Source organism: Chamaea fasciata, unplaced genomic scaffold, assembly GCF_029207755.1.
Source record: "Chamaea fasciata isolate MVZ Bird 193981 ecotype frontalis unplaced genomic scaffold, bChaFas1.0.hap1 SCAF_5, whole genome shotgun sequence".
NCBI lineage: Eukaryota > Metazoa > Chordata > Aves > Passeriformes > Sylviidae > Chamaea > Chamaea fasciata.
In genome coordinates this window covers 30798779-30817627 of record NW_027094090.1, presented here as the reverse complement: position 1 = coordinate 30817627, position 18849 = coordinate 30798779, and the positions used below count along the sequence as shown (strand labels likewise).

Here is an 18849-nt window from a genome sequence, read left to right as displayed (position 1 = left end):
GGTCACTATTAAAAACAGGAAAATAATCCCCAATATGTAGTGAATCAGAGCATATTTTATAGTTGAAATCAACCATATGCTGATTCCTAATAAGTTGAACATAAAAATAAAATGTAAAATACCTAATGAAATATAAACCACAAATAGTTCATTAAAACAGGAACAAGAATGGTATGTCTCATTTTGTATTTCTGATTGGCAATTTAAGCATTTCCTCATTTTCTAGAACTAAATGCTACAGTATCTTGAATATTTTTTTGCTGACTTTCTCCTGGGACATGAATAATGCTTTTTCATTGCTTGACTTGTTTATCAAAGAGTTTGTTTCACTGTGGCTGCTTAAAATCTTCATTCTATCTCATCTTGTAGTCTATCTATACTTGGCACTGGTGAGGTGGCACCTCAAATACAGTGTTCAGTTTTGGGCCCCTCACTGCTGGAAGGACATTGAGGTGCTAGAGTGTGTCCATAGAAGGAAAAGCGGAGGTTTTGGAGCACAAGTCTTATGAGGAGGTGCTGAAGGAACTGGGTTAAACAGTCTGGGAAAAAATGAGTCTGAGGGGAAACCTTAGCAGTCTCTACAACTACCTGACAGGAGGACGTAACAAGGGGGGATTCTGTCTGTCTGTCTCTTCTACCAAGTAATAAGTAATAGACAAGAGGAAATGGACTCAAGTTGCACCAGGGGAGGTTTAGATTGGGTGTTAGCAAAAAACTTCTTCACCAAAATGGTTGTGAAGCTTTGGAACAGTCTGCCCAGGGAAGTGGTAGAATCACCATCCCAGGAAGTATTTAAAACATTTGTATATGTGGCATTTCAGAACCTGATTTGGTGGTGGACAGGTGTTAACAATTTGTCTCAATGATTTTAAAAGTCTTTTCCATCCTAAACAATTCTGTGATTCTACTGTCAGGATAAAAAGCTTTGACAGAAATCTTAACAAACAAAAAAGGAAAGAATCTTACCTGAATCACACAGAGTCTCACCACAGGGTTCAAGTCCTACAATTTTTTTAATGTGCATATTAGTTGCTGATCTGGAACAGAGTCCCTTTTGTTCAGACAATTGCTTCATCTGAAAATCTGGACAAAGCTCCACAGTTACAGTCACAAAACCCACCAGAACCCGAATCCCAGCTTTGGCCTCCCCTGCCTCCCACCACTATCACAAAGGGACAAAGTTTACAGGTTGCAGAGAACCAAAGTCGTAAGCTCTACAAAAATCCAGGAACACAGCAAAATAATGTCCAGTTTCAGCATCAGTTACAACACCATGCCATAGACAGTGTTTTTCCAGTTCAGGTTTCCAGGGTTCTGAGTAAGAATCCAGTATCTGAAAACTCACCCATAATGATGAAGACTTTGAGAGAAATTTTCCATATGACAATTTTTTAATTACACTGGGTGACATAAAGGAGGATTCACATTACTAGAAAAGTATGAAATACGTTCCCAAAAATCGCTGCATTTCTTTTTTACACAAATTCTGTAGCTCCATGCATAGGGAAATCAAAGCTCTGTACAGAAAAAGGATAAAATACTTTGAACTTGAAATTCAAATATTTTGGGGGAGAAAAATAATATTGTATAAACCGGGTATAAAAATACTATTCAAGAGGTTGTACCCAACATAAAAGAACTGGTTAGTGCTAATAATAAGACATTTAGGCTATGAGGAAGTTAAGACAGCAGAGATCACAGTTTTTATAACTTAGAACAAGGTAGCAGGGTAGCACCAATGATGAACAAGCTTAGTTAGAATGTGGTTCAATGCTTCTCAGTGATTCCAGGTGCTCTGGCATTGTGATGTACAGTGTAAGGGCCACGTGTACTAAACCCTTGTGTGTCCTCAGTCTTACACTCCTATGAACTGGGAACTGGGCAGAGGACAAGGCAGGGCCAAGATGGTCTAAGATGGTCTCTTCTAATTGATTCAGGAGTGCCTGAAGAAACATAGCAAAGCAGCAGCTCACCGTGAGAAGCTGCGGACATTTCCTGACCAAAATATTTTTTGATGATAATTCCAGTAAAACCAAGGATACAGCAAGTCAGGCTATTCAGGGTACAGGATAGAACTATATAATTTTATACCTTCATGTCTTTCCTACAATCATTGCAGAAACACTTTTCTTGCCCAACTGCATGAATTAAATTCTACCTCCTTGTATTTAAGTTATATGAATACTCTGAGACTGGTGTTGCTTCTGAGTCATCTCACAGTCCAGTTGAGTCAAATGAGAGTGGACAAGCAGTGATAGACTGACTCGTTACTCAGATTTGAGGAATACCTGCATTAAAGTGACAGAAAACATGCTTAACCCTGATGACTGTTATTTACTCTCCTCACTCTCACCAATTATGTGAGGAGGAATGAAATCCAAATTCTTATTTTCAGCTCATGAGAGTAATTTTATTTTTTACAATATTCAGAGGTGGGTTCTTTTCTACTTGTCTCTCACACATCAGTGCAAAAAATAGCTGTTTGGAGGGGAAGGGGAGGAACAGCAGATGAAAATAATAGATGGAAAGGGTTCTTCTTCTTCAAATTTGAATGGAAAAGCAATTTTCATGGCTGAATTGCCTACATCTATTTATGCATAAGTCAAAAATAATGAAAAGTGAAGGGATCTTCAACCATATTTTCTTTCACAATGCTGCTCTTGAAAACTCTAACAGAAAAAAACCTTCCTGTTTTGCCCACACTAACTCAGCCACAGTTTCCTCCAACAGATTGTTTTATCCTTCCATACCCCCCATTTTCACGACTCAGAGCTTAAACTTTGAAACCTTTATTCACACTGAATGACCTTAAGTAATCATACCTATTTCAAGTGAGCCTTGAAGAAGGAAGCTCTGTGTCAGCTAAGGTTTCTAAAACTGGCCATGCATGAAAAATTCTTTTGTGAAACCAAATCATTCGGCCATATCTCATCATGTACCAACAAGACTGTCAATTCATTTCTGTTTTCACAGATGTTTTCCAGTTGTGTCATACTTACCCTTTAAACATTATTGCAGAGCTCAGTCTCAAAATGAAGTCCACAGGTGCAAAGAAAGTTGTCACTTAGTTTCAGTATGGATGTTGAAGATGCTAAAAACTATGTCTAAAAAGCACAGAATTAGGGAAAACATATTATTTTAAATTGTTGGTCAATTTTTTTAAAAAGAATCAAGGTCTGAAACATAAGAAAGGGTCACATTCACTACCTAGAAAGGACCCTTGGCATTTCAAATACAAGAAAGCAACTGTTTATGTATGTTTAGCAGGTGCACTGTAAGCTTCTTCTTGGACTGAAAGAACTGGTCTGGTGTTAGTTAAATACTTCTACATATATTTCAATATCAAGTTCATTTTGGTCGTGTGGGCTATATCTATACTTGGAGCTAAGATTGAGCCTATAGTTAACCCAAGCCTACAGCCACAAGCCTTCTCTGTTTTAATCCCAGGACTTTTCCCCAAAAACACATACATCTTAATGCTAAAATTTCTACTGGACTCCTAAGAACAATGTGCACTTCTACCACTCAAGGTTTTTAAGGGGTATCTTGAATTTACTGATAGAGTGCCTGATCTTAGCAGAGAAATTCATCCAAAGTCTTTCATATTGTCCACTTTCACTTTTCTGAACCACTATTAGAAAGAAAATTCATCATCATGCACTTTTGCTGGTAAAAAGATTTTTAAATATTTGGCCAAATTTATGCCAAACTTCATTCCTTGTCCTAAACTATTTTGGGAGTGTTTCCTGTTTCCAGTTATAAAGTTTCTTCATTCCTTGTACACCTAACCAATTTCTTAAGAAGTTTAGATTATTTGTTCAGATAGGGAAATTTCACAAATGTTCAGTTTGCATTTATGATTTTAAAAGTGCCCTACACTTTTAGTTCTGCATTACCTTTTTTTCTCTAAACTGATCAGGAGAAAAACTAAAGACAGTTCTCACAGGTGGTACCAAATGGATCGTTAGAAGTGATGCCTGCTTGACCTCAGTGTTGCACTTTTGCCCTATAAAAGTGTAGGAATCATGGGCAATAACCCAGGCTGGTGAAAAATTCTATTATCACACAAGAGCAAAAAGCTGAAGAGTCATGGTATTACAGCACTATGATGTTCACAAGTCTGTACTGATACTCTGATGCAAAATTTTCAGCAACATGATTCAATGTAAATAATTCTTTGGTAGAATATTCTGGCTAAATTTGTTTGGTGCTCATCCATGTCAGCTGACAGAAAGAAAACATTTCAACCAGTCGGTGAGATACTAGCTTATAATAAATACTTACGCACTCTCAAAAATGGTACATAAAATCTCTTACACAACAGGTAAATCCTTGAAGTTTTAATGAGTTGCAAGACTAAAAGATCAGCTAAATGACTGCGTATGGTTCAACAGCTGCTTCCTTTGACCTGCCAAAATCTCTCCTGTTACCATGCTAAAGGAAACCTAGTATTTGAAATTTCAATGAATGAGGAAACTAAAATTGTGGGATTACCAGAACTAAAACTACAAAATGGTTAGCTCTTTTTAGACATATTTATAGATTTTCTAGATAATGTCTATTTCTGAAGAGGTCAAATGTTAATGATGCTTCCAAAGGAAAAGTCTCCAGATTGCCTAAGTGTTGTTGGGAAGGCTAAAGTTGGAAAGCAACACTGACGTCGCATTCAGAGAAGAGGACAAAGAAAATCCATAGCACTATCATGATGGGAAAGAGAAAAAGAAACCACAGACTGAGTCAGAAAATCACTATGAATATTGTCTTAGCTTTGTGTTCTGTAACTTCCGCTCCACTCCTCACTTCCTATCAATATGAGTGTTCTGCTTTACATTCTTCATTTATCATCTTTATTAATAAATGCTGTTCTAATGTAATCATTAACTAGTGATCAGTCATGTTTTCATGACATCTTGAATTAATCTCTTGCTAATTTATCCTTCGTTACAATTACCATGACGTAGAAAACTTGATTACTTGCTTCTTATAAATATTTTCTTCAAAATTAGAAATTTGTCTCAGCGCAAATGTGAAGTGTGAAATGTAATATGACAATATGTCCCATCCTACCTTAAGTAACCATGAGAGGCAGCTAATTTGGTTTCTTAATTTTAAATGATTTATAAATGTGGATGTCTTTTATCTGGAAACTGTCACAACTGTGCAGATTAGGCTGGCAATGCTACATTGTCAGGGGCACGAATCGAGCTAAGGCAAAAACAAACTGCAGATTTAGACTTAATTAAGAACTAGCTAAAAATTCACTAGTATTTTTGAAACCTTTGAAATGAGGCAAATTAAAAACTCAGAACTTTTTCAATTATTTCTATTCAATTTAAGAATTATTTCTGGAAAACAGATAGCAAAAGACTTCATAAAGTGTATAGAAAGTTTTCTTTCTGAAATTCACCTTATTCCTTTCTGGTACCTTATTTCTACCTTCAGGGATCTTTTGATACACTCTAACACAAAGGAAACTAAAACTTTGTTTTAAAAGCAGAACAAAGAGAAAAAATGACAAATTCAGATTAATTTTCTGCTATCAGAACTTTTGAGATTCCCTAACTCCAGAGGAGAAATTATGTCTCAGAAAAATATGCATTTTAAAGGGACAGTAAAAAAAATAGAAACACAAATTTAAAAAAACATAAATTACAGTCCTAAATAAAAATTATGTCAGAGAATGAAATAATTAATTTCTTCCTCATACTGGCCTGTTGGAAGGCAAAGTCAGTAGGTCTTCTTCCAAGACTAAAATGTCATTTACAGAGCAAAACTTGATAGTTAAGCTGAATATTAGGAAACATATCTCCAAAGAAAAAGGTCAAGTTTCTCAGCATTCCACTGAGAGTCTTTAAACAGGTAAGTTCATGAACTTATGGGGCCAGCAGGAAAAAAAGGTGAAAACCTAGATACACCAAAGACTTATCATAAGCAAACATAAGCCAACCTTCTGTTTCTCTAATCAGTGTGGAACAGTCATAAAGCAAATGCAAAAAAACCCCCAATGATTATAGCTGCTGTTTTATAATGGCATGCTGGGCACCATATCTCGTTTGGATAAAATCAGTGATTTTTGACCTCTCCTGTCAGCCTGACTGGCTTCACTTTCTCCCCGTCCGCCAGATTAGCTGTTCCACAAGGACAGTAATCTTACCTACAGTAAAATAATAGGTCTGTTTGAATTTAGGGATGAAAAGTGCATTTAATATTATTGTACAGTTTATAATAATTTCTTTGTTGAAGTGTTTCAAAGTTTGAGTTAATATGAAGTTTATATCTATCTTCAGGAGAAAGAAGGTATCCATTCTGTTCAAAGTTATTTTCTTAGGAGGTTCTGAGGTGATTGAGGTGCATGCAGTCCTCTATTAGGCTTTGCCTCAACATCTGATGACCTTGAAACTCTTGCGTTAACCATTATACATGCAGAATATGAACAATATTTCTTACTCACTCTTTCTTAGGTCAGGTTTCTTAACCTCTATAGTCTCCTCCTTGTCTAACAAGGGTTTTGGAATAGGAACAACTATACTCCTTCACTCCCTGGCCTACCACACAAAAACTCATATAAGAAAATCTTCAAATCTAAGAGTCCTAGCAACAACACCCTTCACTGTAATATTCTCCCATGTATTTCTTAACTCGCAAAATTCAATGTCTACTGTCAATGACACAGTAAACAGTAGACACGAAGACACAATTTCAAATTCAAGCTTGGGAACCCTCGGCTTTTCTCTGCATCTTTGTCACTTTTGTTTCCAAGCAGATTCCTAGGAAGAGCAGGTTGTGACTGACATTTTAATAGCTGTCTTTCATTATAAAAGTTCACTGGGGACCCATGAGAAATTATCGTTACTGGTAGAAACTAATAAAGCGCAGAACATAAGCCACTAGCTTCAACTGAGGAAACTGCAAAAATACAAATTTCATTCTGATGTAATTTCCAATAAGAGATTAGTTTTCTTATAGCACTGTCTAGAAATAGTGTAAGGCTCCTGCCAAATCCTTAAACTGAAGTGCAAAAACTCACACAGATAGTGGGAGCACTTTCCTCCTAAGGCAATTGGGTCACATTAACATCAACGAGGTTTTGCACAGATAAGACAACAGAGAGGACCCTGCAGGCTGTCCTAGTAAGGGTTGAATACCTGTAGTGTAGATGACGAACCCACTCTTTATGGGCCTGTGGCCTCCACAGTTTTTATAATTTTATCCTTCTGATTTCAAATCATGTCCAACTCCAGACTTGATAAACATTCATTAAAATGAATACGGAGGGCTAAATTATAACCTCCAGGATTTTCCAGGATCCAAACTAGATCCCTGATCAAAAAAAAAAAAAAAAAAATTACCCTCCTTAAGGGTAGGAAACAATTTTTACCCTGCTTGAGGAGTCCTCTGCCATGTTGACATTAATCTTTCATCTCCTTTACAGGAGGTGAAGCAAAACTTTCCTTCATTTTGCTTTATTTTATCATGTCTTTGATTGTTGTATGTTTTGTAATGAAAAAAAAAGAAATCACAACAGTCACAGCATTTTAGGAATCCTTTCAGAACTTTGAAATTTCTGCAATGTATTGATTTTTATGAATGACTGTCCTCAAGAAATCTAGCTCAAGATTCTTAACTACACAGATAAAGACTGGACAAGGTGATTTTTTGGAAATATTTTAAATCCACTGCACTTCATAAGAGTCTTGCAGAAGCAGTCCAGTGACACAGTTCTGTGAATATTTCTTGTGATTAAATTGCATTTTTCCCTGCCCACCATATTTTGTGTTTATTATAATTCTTTTTGAAAATATCTGCCTAAAATGTAAGTATTATTACTTAAAATTTTTACACTAAGTATTGCACATCCCTTAAGTCATGCTGAAAGTATTCTCAATGCTCAAGTTTCTGAGCAATCATAAGGAAAATTTTATCATGTTGGTCTATTATATGATCAACAGTGCCTGGTTGTTTCAGATACTGCAGAACAAAAGCCTTTAAAGAAAAGGAAAAAATAGCTCTGCTCCCTCATCCTTCACCACTTTCTTTACCTCGTTTGCTCTAGAAGGTAATGAAACTCCTCAAATATCAGGTCTCTAAAAGCTTCTTAACATATTCTACATTATTTCTCAGTGATTAATTTCTTGAAGATAAGAGCACAGTGAAAATGTTGGCACTGTCCAAAATCGTTAGTGTGGTAATTTGGCCTGGGCCAGCTACAAATAATATTTGTAGGTAGAAGAGAAGTGAAAAAGTGGGGGAGGACAAGTGCAGCTGCACCAGCAGTGGCAGCAGCCCAGGCACCCTGGTAGGAGGGACAGGGTGCAGGAGGTGAGGAAGAGCCCCCATGTTGAATCCACACAGCGTGGGGAGGCTTCTGGCTGCAGGAAAAATGGGGCCCTGCTATGCTGTGTGGGAATGTCATGGAAGAAGGCAGCAGGAGAAACTGTGTCTCCCGCAAGAGAACGAAGCATTTATGTATGTAAAGCTCAAACAGAAACTGAAACCACAGTTTGAGAATGTTCCAAGATGAAAGAGCCAAATTTACCATTTGGAGAGGGACTAAGTCTCAGCAATAAAATCATCAGACTCTAAATAAACAATGTCTGGACTTTAAAAATGTCTTACCTGGCATCCAAAGAAAATAAAATAGGCCCAAGGAAAACAAAAATCTCAGTCTTAAAATCACAATGCACAAGGGCAGGTGTTCTTCAATAAACTGCAAGTCAAGACAAAGATGTTGGAAGGTGATGCAAGAATTTGAATGAATTTTCAGATTTGTAAGAAATCGCAGATCGCATTTCACCATGAAGGACATGGAAAGGAAGATGGAAACAATGGGAATGTTGAAGTCTTCCTAAGGTTGTAAGCCCACAAACAAGAGCTGAGAGCAGAGATAGTAGAACGTGTCAATACAGTGAAAGCAAATGAACATGTATTTACACAACATGTCTAAGGCAGTATAGCACAAGGACTAGTCATTTTAACACTGAAAGAACACGAAACATTCAGATCATACAAAGTGTGGTTCAGTGGAATGCCACAGAAACAGCACACTGTAACTGGCTTGGAATGGATCTGAAGTTCTTGTTTTCACTGAAGGCAAGAGCTGGAGAAGAAGAAGGGGCTATCCAAACTAAGAAAGAATTTATAATGTCTTGCATAAGGCAGCAAAATTCTCACTAGAATAGATCTGGAAAAGGTGGTTTATGTCTCCAAGAAGTTATGCCTTGCCTTGAAGCTACAAAACAAGCTGCAGAGATACCTGCCTTGGGATATCACAGAGTGGAGAAAAAGATAAGGGAGACCTATACTGTCTCTAGGTGAACTGACTTCCTAAGACAACACTTCCCCTCAACAGAAAATGAAAATGGGGACACTGAGTACTATGCTTCATAGCTAAGGTGTCTGCCTTAGGTAGCCCAAAAATCTGAATGCCTGAAGTATCTGAAGTACCTGATGGAAATCTCCATCTTCCATGGATATCCTAGCTAATTAGATGGCATAGCAAAGGCAGCTCCATCACCATTTTAAAAGAAAGCATATGCAGTTTCATGGAGCATTAAGCCCACTCTCAATGATTTCTTCTGCTGCATTTTGAGACCCACAGCAGGACTGAGCATGTCATGAACAGAGGCAGAGAGGAACCTACTTTCTGGCTCCTGATTGAGCTGAGATTTGACTTAGATGTCAAATTGTTCATTCAGGAAAATGATTCAGAAATGTAAAAGGTATTATTCTAGGCTATCTAGACAAAATGTAAGATGCTCATAGAAATTACTCACCCTGAGAATTCAGGGAGAAACTGAGCATCTTCATTACACATTTTGGACAAAACCACCTGAATTCTGCTTAGTCAATTACTGGAATTAGGCCTGATCAAATGTACTAAAAGAAAACATATTCAGGTTTCAACCAGATAGAAATGCCACGACAGATGATAAACGTCCATGGATTATCCACGCCTGATGCATCAGCTTGGGTCTGATAGCTGGGCTGAGGAAGTAATTGATCATACTTGTTTTCATTCAGCACTTCCCTTGGGAGACACTGTCTGCATCTCAAAAAGCAACTGCCGTCTGTGGAAATTCCTGAACCCTGTATCTATTTCCCTGATGTTAGGACATGTGAGAAACCAAGCTCTGGAAAATGGTGACATTCCCAGCTTCAGTTTGATATGAGGTAAGAAGAAAGCTGGAAAGTGCACCCAGACCAAAGGTCATCAAAGATCTCCCATACACAGCTGTTTTGACATAATCACTGTTTGTGTCTCCAACCACGGTCTCAGTTGGTTCAGCTTCAGGTGTTTCACCTGAACCACAAGATTTCTCTGTATTTATATTTTAAACAGCTCAATGTGCTAAAGTTTACATAGATGACATTTTGATCTTTGTATATATACAACAAGAAGCATGACAGATGGCTCAGAACAGCTTGGGAAAAAGCCCAGCCTGATGGGTTAATGCTAAATCAACAGGGCAAGAAGTTAATTTTAGACAAATGAAAGAGAGGAAGAAAAGTTCATATAGGAAGTTATGCAAAGAGAGGTTAGTTGTCTCGGGAGTGCTGGAAATAAAAAGTTTCCTTGAAATGGCAAAAACCCCAGGAAAACATATCTAATTTGGCCTCCTTGGTCAACAGCCTGCAAGAACTTCAGACCAAAATAGAGCAGGGGCTGAAAGTGATGGCCAAATGCCTGAGCCACATTACAGACATTAGCAAGAGCTGAGCATCATTGCACTCACACAGAAAAGAAGGGCCTGGTTGTGTATGTTTTATGGGAAGTGTAGTCACAAGGCAGGCTCAGGATAAAAAAAATTAGTCATAGATCTTTTAGGCTGAAGCTGGCTCATGTCCTACTGGTCCAGAACTTGAGCACACTGTGTTGGTATCATTGAAGGCAATGGCAGCAGTTCTTTTCAGGCAGAGCAGACCTCAAGTGTAGAACGTTATGACATTAGTAAAATTCTACACTCTTTTTAAACATGGACTGTAGATGTCACTGTGCCATAGGAAGACATGCATTAGCAGTAATTATCCAGTGCAGTAATATTAGGACAGCAGTTTATACAATCTATCCATCTGAATTTCCAGGCTGGTTTTTCCCAGCTACACTGGAGAAGGGGCCTCTCTGTTCCTGCTGTGGAAAGCAGACCACTGCCCAGCTGAGACTTCACAAGCAGGGAAGCCAGCAGGGATGGATGCTGACTCAGACATGCTGTGGGGGCTGGAAGACAGGCCTCCCCTTTGGCAGCTGATTAGGGATGCTGCTGTGTAATACCTGAAGCTCTTGAATTAACCAGGTCACTGATGGGTACTTAATGAGCAGATATACTATAAACACTGTACTATTCTGTGTGCTTCAAAGAACTCAGTGTCCAAGCAGTCCGATTTCTCCTGACCCGGACACCAACAAGACGAGAAAATGAAAGATGCTTTGGAGTTCTGGAGCACAGGCAGATTCAGGGTAAACCTCCTTTGCAGTCTGATTGATATGTGACTGCAACACAAACAGATATTTTTTCAACCATTTTGGTGCCAGTAGCAATGACACTCCTAGCCAGTTTTGGGGTGTGGAAGTCCCGCAAGATATCCATTCCAGCCTGGAGTTTATAATCCAGGATTTGAACTGCCTGCAAGCAGTTCATAAGGGGTGTCTCAGGTCTGCCTCCAGGTCCTGCAATCACAGCCTTTTCAAGGAGACAGTCCTGCTGACTTATTAGTAGAGAACTTCAGATACTAAGCAGCAGCATCCCTAAACAGCTGCATACTGTTCTGATTTAGGACACTGGACACAGGCAGGCTTTCTGCTGACCAGAAATCCAGCATGTTCAGCAGCATTCTTGCTACCAGCAGGGGCTGTCTGTCTGTAGCAAGGACTTTTAGTTTTATCCCCCTGCACTGTCTTCCTAAAGTTCCCCATAACTGTTTATTGTCTTGCCTGAAATGCACTTCCCTGTCAATAATAGCATCTAGACACAGTGCTGCTGTTGGGTAACTTATCCAACTAACCAGAGGAAATCATTCTGGTGGAAACCTCATGGAACAAGGCTGCCAAATATGCAATGAGAAATATGAGGTGCTGTGGCTCAGGGTTACAAGCCAGCATCCAGTTTTGGGATTTCTGGAAAAGGGTACATAAAAACTCCCCAAGTCAGCTACACTGTGATCCTCCATGTGATATAGCTCTAATGTTGCTAGCTGCTGTGGGACAGTTTGTGGTGTCTTGAAACCTGTACTCACCACTGACGCATGGCATTGCCATATTGTTGTCCTGGATATTCAGAAAAATATAGGAAAATATTTGAAAAAGGATAGGATGGAACAACTGCTGTTAATGATGAACCTGTTTTGCACTGGAAACTGACTTAACTGTCTCCTGAACTCTTGTTGTCAGAGCACAGTGTAATGAGACATGGACACTGGGAGTCCAATTCTTTTCTTGTGTTAATTTAGGAGAACATATTTTCATTTCCTATTGTACCAGTGTGAGAAGACAATGAGATTTAGGGGCCAGGAACTCACTTGTCCTAAATCAGCACTGCTGATTTGTCAATCTTGGCCCATACTGTCTTCTACCTACCTAACTCTTGGTTATGCTGCCTGCCCAACAGAAGAAGCCCAAAACTCAGAATAAAACACAATACAGGCTGTTAAACACAGTCTGCCAGCCTGTCACTGCCCCTCAGCCTGGTTCAAACCAGCATTATACCCATGCCAGAATACTGTGCCATTCCTGTGGCTAGTATGTGCTAGTGCAATCTAAAGGCATTATAAGATTAGTGTCAACCTCCTTTTATGTTCATTGGAGTTAAGCACGGAGATGTGCACGTATTTGTAGCACAGATTTTGCCCAGAATGTGGAGGGGAAGGGTAAAAATAGGACATTTCTATGGAATTTGAGCCTTCACAATATTTTTCAGGTAATTCTACACGTAGTTCTGCATCCCTTTATAATGACACTGCACTGACTGGCAGTAATCTTGGATCATTCATTAACCACACTTTTCTGACCTGCTATTGGCCTGCTGGATTGTAACTGCACCAGTGCATGTGTGGTCTCCAGAGGGGTCGCCCATCAGAAAAAAATCAGAGCAGTGTCTCCCATCCATCTTCATTGTAATTGTGAGCAGAAGGCTGTGCGAAGTCACACAGAACAAATTTGTTTCCACTGACTCATGGCTGCCTCTGGGAACTCTGAGCAAATGCAGCTGCTGAGCAAACTTTTAAGCTGCTTGGTTGCAGGTTGATCATAATTGCTATCAGAGAGCCAAGGGATGCAGAGCTTTTATGAGGAGTTCATATTCAATATGTTTAGTAGCCCAAGGGGGAGATTTCTACCCAGTGATTTTCTCTGCACATCTGTTCACTCACCTCCTTTTTCGCATACCTATTGCTATTGCTAAGCCCTCTTTCTCCTGAAAACAAAGAAATAAGGGTATCTGAGCAATGCCACAGAACCAGATTACTCTTTGAATGGGAGTAAGTGAATCAAAAAGCTATGGGAGAAAGTGAATCAAAACTGTATTTGCCTCTTTTCTTGTCTAGTTGAATCTGTAAGAATTAGAGGCAGAGCAATTGTTGAACCCAGATTCATCAGGGCCTTGAAATCACATTCAGGACTACACTGACAACTTCTTATATTAGTTAGGGCTATTGTCTTTTTTTTGAAGCCTCACATGGTGTCAGACACTACTTCATCCTTCTGGAACAGAATACATAACCATGGGGCTATGCAATGCCTGCAACCGTACCATTGGTTAGACATATGCAATGAAACACCAGTGTAGACCGAAACATACAGGTATGTCAAGAGGGAAAACTCCAGACAATGTCATGGTTTTGTTTCTTGTATTATTACAGATGCCATTCACTCCCTTTAATTTTTTACTAAATCAGTGTGAAACATGGTGGATATGAAACATCACAGAATCATAGAATAGTTAAGGTTGGAAAAGACCTCCAAGATTATTGAGCCCCACATTTGAGCAAGCACCACTATGTCAGCTACACCACACATGAAGAGCCATACCCAGTTTCTTGAACACTTACAGGGATGGTTACTCCACCACTTCCCTGTGCAGCCCATTGCAACCCAAACCATTTTATGATTCTGTGGAACTATTCTATCAATGTATAAATCACTTTACATTGACATTCTTTTTTGCTTGCATTTTGAATAGCAACATAAATCTCTTAAAATAATTTCATATTTATTAGAAATAACCAGGAGAAATCTACTTTTATATCTATACTGATTAATTTCTCTGTTCATACATATACCTTCAAAAATCCTTCAGCTTCTTTGAAGCAGCATGTAAGTACAGTTGTTTGCTAAAGTGTGTCACCTTGACCTTTGTCATACATAAAAGATTTATTAGTGACAGAAGAGCTCCTTATCCTCCCAAAGCTGAGGCAGGAAGAGCTACTCTTCAGGACTTTGTCACTGCAATCTTGTTTTCCATGTATGAGCTTAGTACAGGTTTAGAGACATTGAAGTCTGCTTTCCATTGTCTTCTACTAACCCATGCCAGATATTCTCAAATCCCAGCTATGCTTTTCCAGAGCAATGTGATGTGGTCTCTGTAGTTCTTCATAGCACAAAAAAGTCTGAGCCACCACTTTTTGAAGGATAGCAGTCTCTTTTTTCTGGACAAATGAGAAAAAAAGCCAATGACCAAATTTTTGAATGGTACTCACTAAAGTCAGTTCACAAAGACATCTCTTTAAAATCCCTTTGAGAGTGTGACATGGACTAAGATTTCTCTTCATCAAATCCTGTTTGGTATTCCCTGGAAGCATGTACATAGTATCTCTTGCAATTATGACTTCTATTATGTCTGCATTTGGAAAGAGGAAAGTTATCATGTGAGAGGAAGGTCAAATACTTAAAATTCTACCCACTCAGAATGAGCCTTTATCTAGTCTGGTATCAGAGATGTCAGCATAAGAGTTAATTTAAAGCAAAGCGAATTACACACTGCTTCACAACACCTTGCATTCTAGTAGTTACAGATGTGGGAACATGCTTAGCTGGAGTTTACATTTGTACCAGGGTATTTAACAGGCACTGGTGAGCATTTAAGTCATGAACTTGTCATTGTTAAGTAATTTTTATTCATGGTTTCTGTAGCTTCCTATTGGAATGAGTTCCACAGTTTAACTATATTTTCCATATGTGAAAAAATATTCACCCATAACATTAATATAGAAAGTCACCATCCACAGTAAAAGGAAAATAAAACTTAAAAGATAAGCATAATCTTATGCTGCAATAAGATTGGTAATATTTCCTCTTTTTCATGATGCAAATAACTCTCAGTTGTTCATAATGTCAAAAATTGGAAAATAATGCAACAAATGTATCATTTCTACTGAGCAGCTCTCTTTTATTTTTGATGCATCACACAGCTGTGTTTGTGTTTTTGAGCTGGAAAATAGGCATTACAAGAGGTGACCAGAGGGGCTTGGAGTCAATTCACCATCAGCTGTAGGCAGGCAGTGGCCAAGCAGGGGAGAAACCTGCTTCAAAGACCCTGGAGGGTCATCACCCACTGCACTCCCAGAACCAAACTAAGGCTGCTGAGTTGATCCTCCAAATGCAGCATCACGCAAAAAGCACCTGACTTGTCTCCATATCTGGCTTGGATCTGGAAATAATTTGGTTGGTTTATGTGCACCAAACTCTAATAAATATCCTGCAGAAGCCCAGCTAAACAGCCAAACCCCATTTCTCCAGCCTATGGACTTAGCAATGAACTTTTACCAGCTCCTTATCTTTCTGCTCCAGGGACTGATGTGCTTCACAGGAATGTTCTGGGCGGGGACAACCCAGCCCCTGGAGGGCACGATCCCATCCAGGTAATTCCCAATGCCCAGGCTACATGTGGCAGAAAACCTTTACAGACTATGGCATGGGGCACTGCTGTGCAGTGCCCAACATTCCTCATCTGGGCTGGATCCTTGAAAACAGTCAAGTGTCTCCCCATGTACACACAGGCTGGATTTAACCATTTTCATTAAGCGTGAGATTCCTATTCCACATGCAGCAAATACTGGCTGGATATGCTCCTATCAGAAAAGTAATGCTCGAACCTCTTGATAAAAGCTGGAGACAGACATTTTAATCTTAATGCTTAGGCCTTCTGCTACTGACTTCTGGCATGGGATCTGGCTTGTTCTGTGGATCTCAAGTGAATCATAAGGATCTGAAGGTAAATCTGAAAGAAAACCGTGTTTCAGAAATGAGAAGGCTGTAAAATGGCCATTTCTGTCAATTTTTCCATTCTGCATTCAAGATTGTATAGTTTAGTGTATTTCTGAGTTGTGACAGTGCATTTGAAGACCAATAATATCCCTGGAATAAACAAAATACCAATTTATGGGACAAACTGATGGAACAGAAAAGCCAATTTTTTGTTCAGGAACTGAGTTGAGCACCATCTAAGGAGTTCTTCATCTCAATCCAGACTGCAGACAGAACTTCTTCTAATGTGCTGAGCTCTGTACTTTTGTGTTTTGGCAGTTTGTATGGTTTGTTGTTACTTCAAATGGTTTTTGTTAAATATTGAGAATAATGAGACACAATTTTCTTCCCAGTGGACCATGACACATAGTGGTTAAATCTGCTTCAAGGAATTTGTACATACTGCCAGTAATCCCGATGAAGTCAGTGACAAAAGTAGGGGTGAGTGGGCAAAATACATACACAAAAAAATCCATTAACAGTTTTGCTAATTAAATTATTGTGCTCACTAGAATGAGAAGCTAGCCAAGAAGAACCAATGGTTGTTTGCCATTGTTATTTTCTAGAGTACTTTTGTTAAACATTCACGTGAAAAGGAAGTGATCATGACTTCAGCAACAGTTCTTGCATGAGTGCACAAACTCACTTAAAGAAAACAAGTTGATTTTTCTTAGGGGTAGTCCAAAAGAGTCAGGTGCAATGAGGATCTGGGCAAGTTCCTGTATGCATGCGTCTCTGTGCACCTCTCGCTGTCCTGATATTGACAGTCCCCACAGGTAGCACAGGGCTTTGCCATACATGAAAAATGTTTAATCACCTGGCACAGGCCTGGAAGGTGGCTCAGTACCTCATTAGGGGACTCAGCAGAGCTAGGCAGAAGAGTTTTGGTATGCAAACCAACTCCTGTCAGCATTATACAGTCTGAGCACATCTTGATGTAGTGTTTAATTGATAAAAGCTTCAAAACTTGCCCTTTACATAGGTGGATATTACCACTCTTTCAGGACTAAGGTGTAGAGACAAGAGATGGGCTTTTGTTGAGAGGAAGCAGGTGGCTAAGTTCAGAACAGAGATTCTCTGAGGGAGAGATGCCTCTTTGCACTGTTTCCAAAACATTCAGCTCCGAGTACAGCTCTGGGCATGACAGGTCAGGCTGTCCTTCCCTCACTGCATTAGTCTAACATCACTAGTTGAGACTATTATTAAAATTGCATTGACACATCTTCAGGATTTCTGTTTTCTTTGTGTCTTTTGATAGGAGAAAAGATAATGACAGTACCAGACACATTATTCAGCAAAGTGACTGCTAAGTCATAGAGATCCATGTAAGGGTTTTTTGAACTATAAGGGAAATAAGAGAAAGTAGATCCACTTAGGCTGTGTTTCCTCAGAATTCTTGGTCACCATCCCAGACCATTACCATTTCACAGGACATAGCAATGATAGTTGTCCTACAAGTCTAGCCATCTGTACATAATAAAAGTTTATATTTTAAGCATTGCAGGACTGATCCAATGGAAACCGCAAACCTATTTGGTTTCTCTCGTAAGTGCCAGACAGCAAGCAGGAATTGGGGATTCTTCAATAAAAAACCAAGAAGTCTGAGTTATCTCTTCTGACCAAGTATAACTTGTCTTCAGATAAGACAGAATTTCCTCATGAGGTCACTGGGAACTTGTGCTAGGTCTAGTAGCAATAAAGTTTTTACAAAAGAGCAAGGACAGGTACAAAACTAGCCGCCCAGTGAAATAGCAATATTTCTCTTTTTTTTCTATTCTTCTTTTTTTTTTCTTTCTTTTTTTGTGATAAATTACATCAAATCTCAAGGCTGGTTTATCAATAAATTTTTCTTTTTTTCTTCAGTGCAGTGATTTATTGCATCCTTTAACAACATGAGTCCCTTAGTCTTGGCTCATGTGCAGGATGTTTCAGTGTTAATGCATTTTTGGGTAAATACCTCTGGAATTTTTTTATTTGTACGATATTAGAAGCACTTGAGAATGTTGCCTTTGTTCAACTCACAATGACCATGTCCCAGTTTGAAGAATAGAGTCTACTGGATTTTGAAAAGTCCACAGAAATCCTGTTACCTTCACACAAATAATCAGTATTCTTTACATCCTTATGCATGGTAACAGTATTTTTGGTGCAAACAGGTTCCTGGACAATAAGTAAGTACAAATCATACTAAAGTCTTTGTTCTGAACTCGGGTTATTAGGCCATTATAAGCACAACACTTTACACATGCTATCCCTCCCACTGTGGCCCAATCAATTCTGTGAGAAACTGTGCTGAAAAAAACAGTGGTTTAACAGTAGATAACAAATTTATTTTGGGGTTTGTGCTAATCATGTAAGCTATAACTTATCTGGCATTCCAGGCTGAGCAGGCAAATAGGGTATATGGTGTTTTATCCAAATCAGAACTAAAGGATTTCCACTTAAAATCATTTGCTTTTGCTATTTCAATGTGAAAATGAATCAGCCTCCATTTCCAATAGATCTGGATGAGTTTGGTTGCTCATTTCCTGCATGCCATGTAGATATGAATATATCACAGCAAGGTGTTTAACATCCTTTTTGCATGTTTATAAGACTAATTATATCTTTGGGTT

The 18849-nt window shown here is 38.8% G+C and overlaps 1 long non-coding RNA gene across 1 annotated transcript in view; it reads right to left on the bottom strand.

The window, feature by feature from the left end:
* Positions 1-3019: 3019 nt before the first annotated feature.
* LOC136290174 (uncharacterized) overlaps positions 3020-18849 on the bottom strand; it is a 53454-nt gene continuing 37624 nt past the window's right edge. The window contains exon 4 of the long non-coding RNA XR_010721021.1: positions 3020-3104. This is a non-coding gene — a long non-coding RNA (uncharacterized lncRNA). The remainder of the gene's footprint in view (positions 3105-18849) is intronic.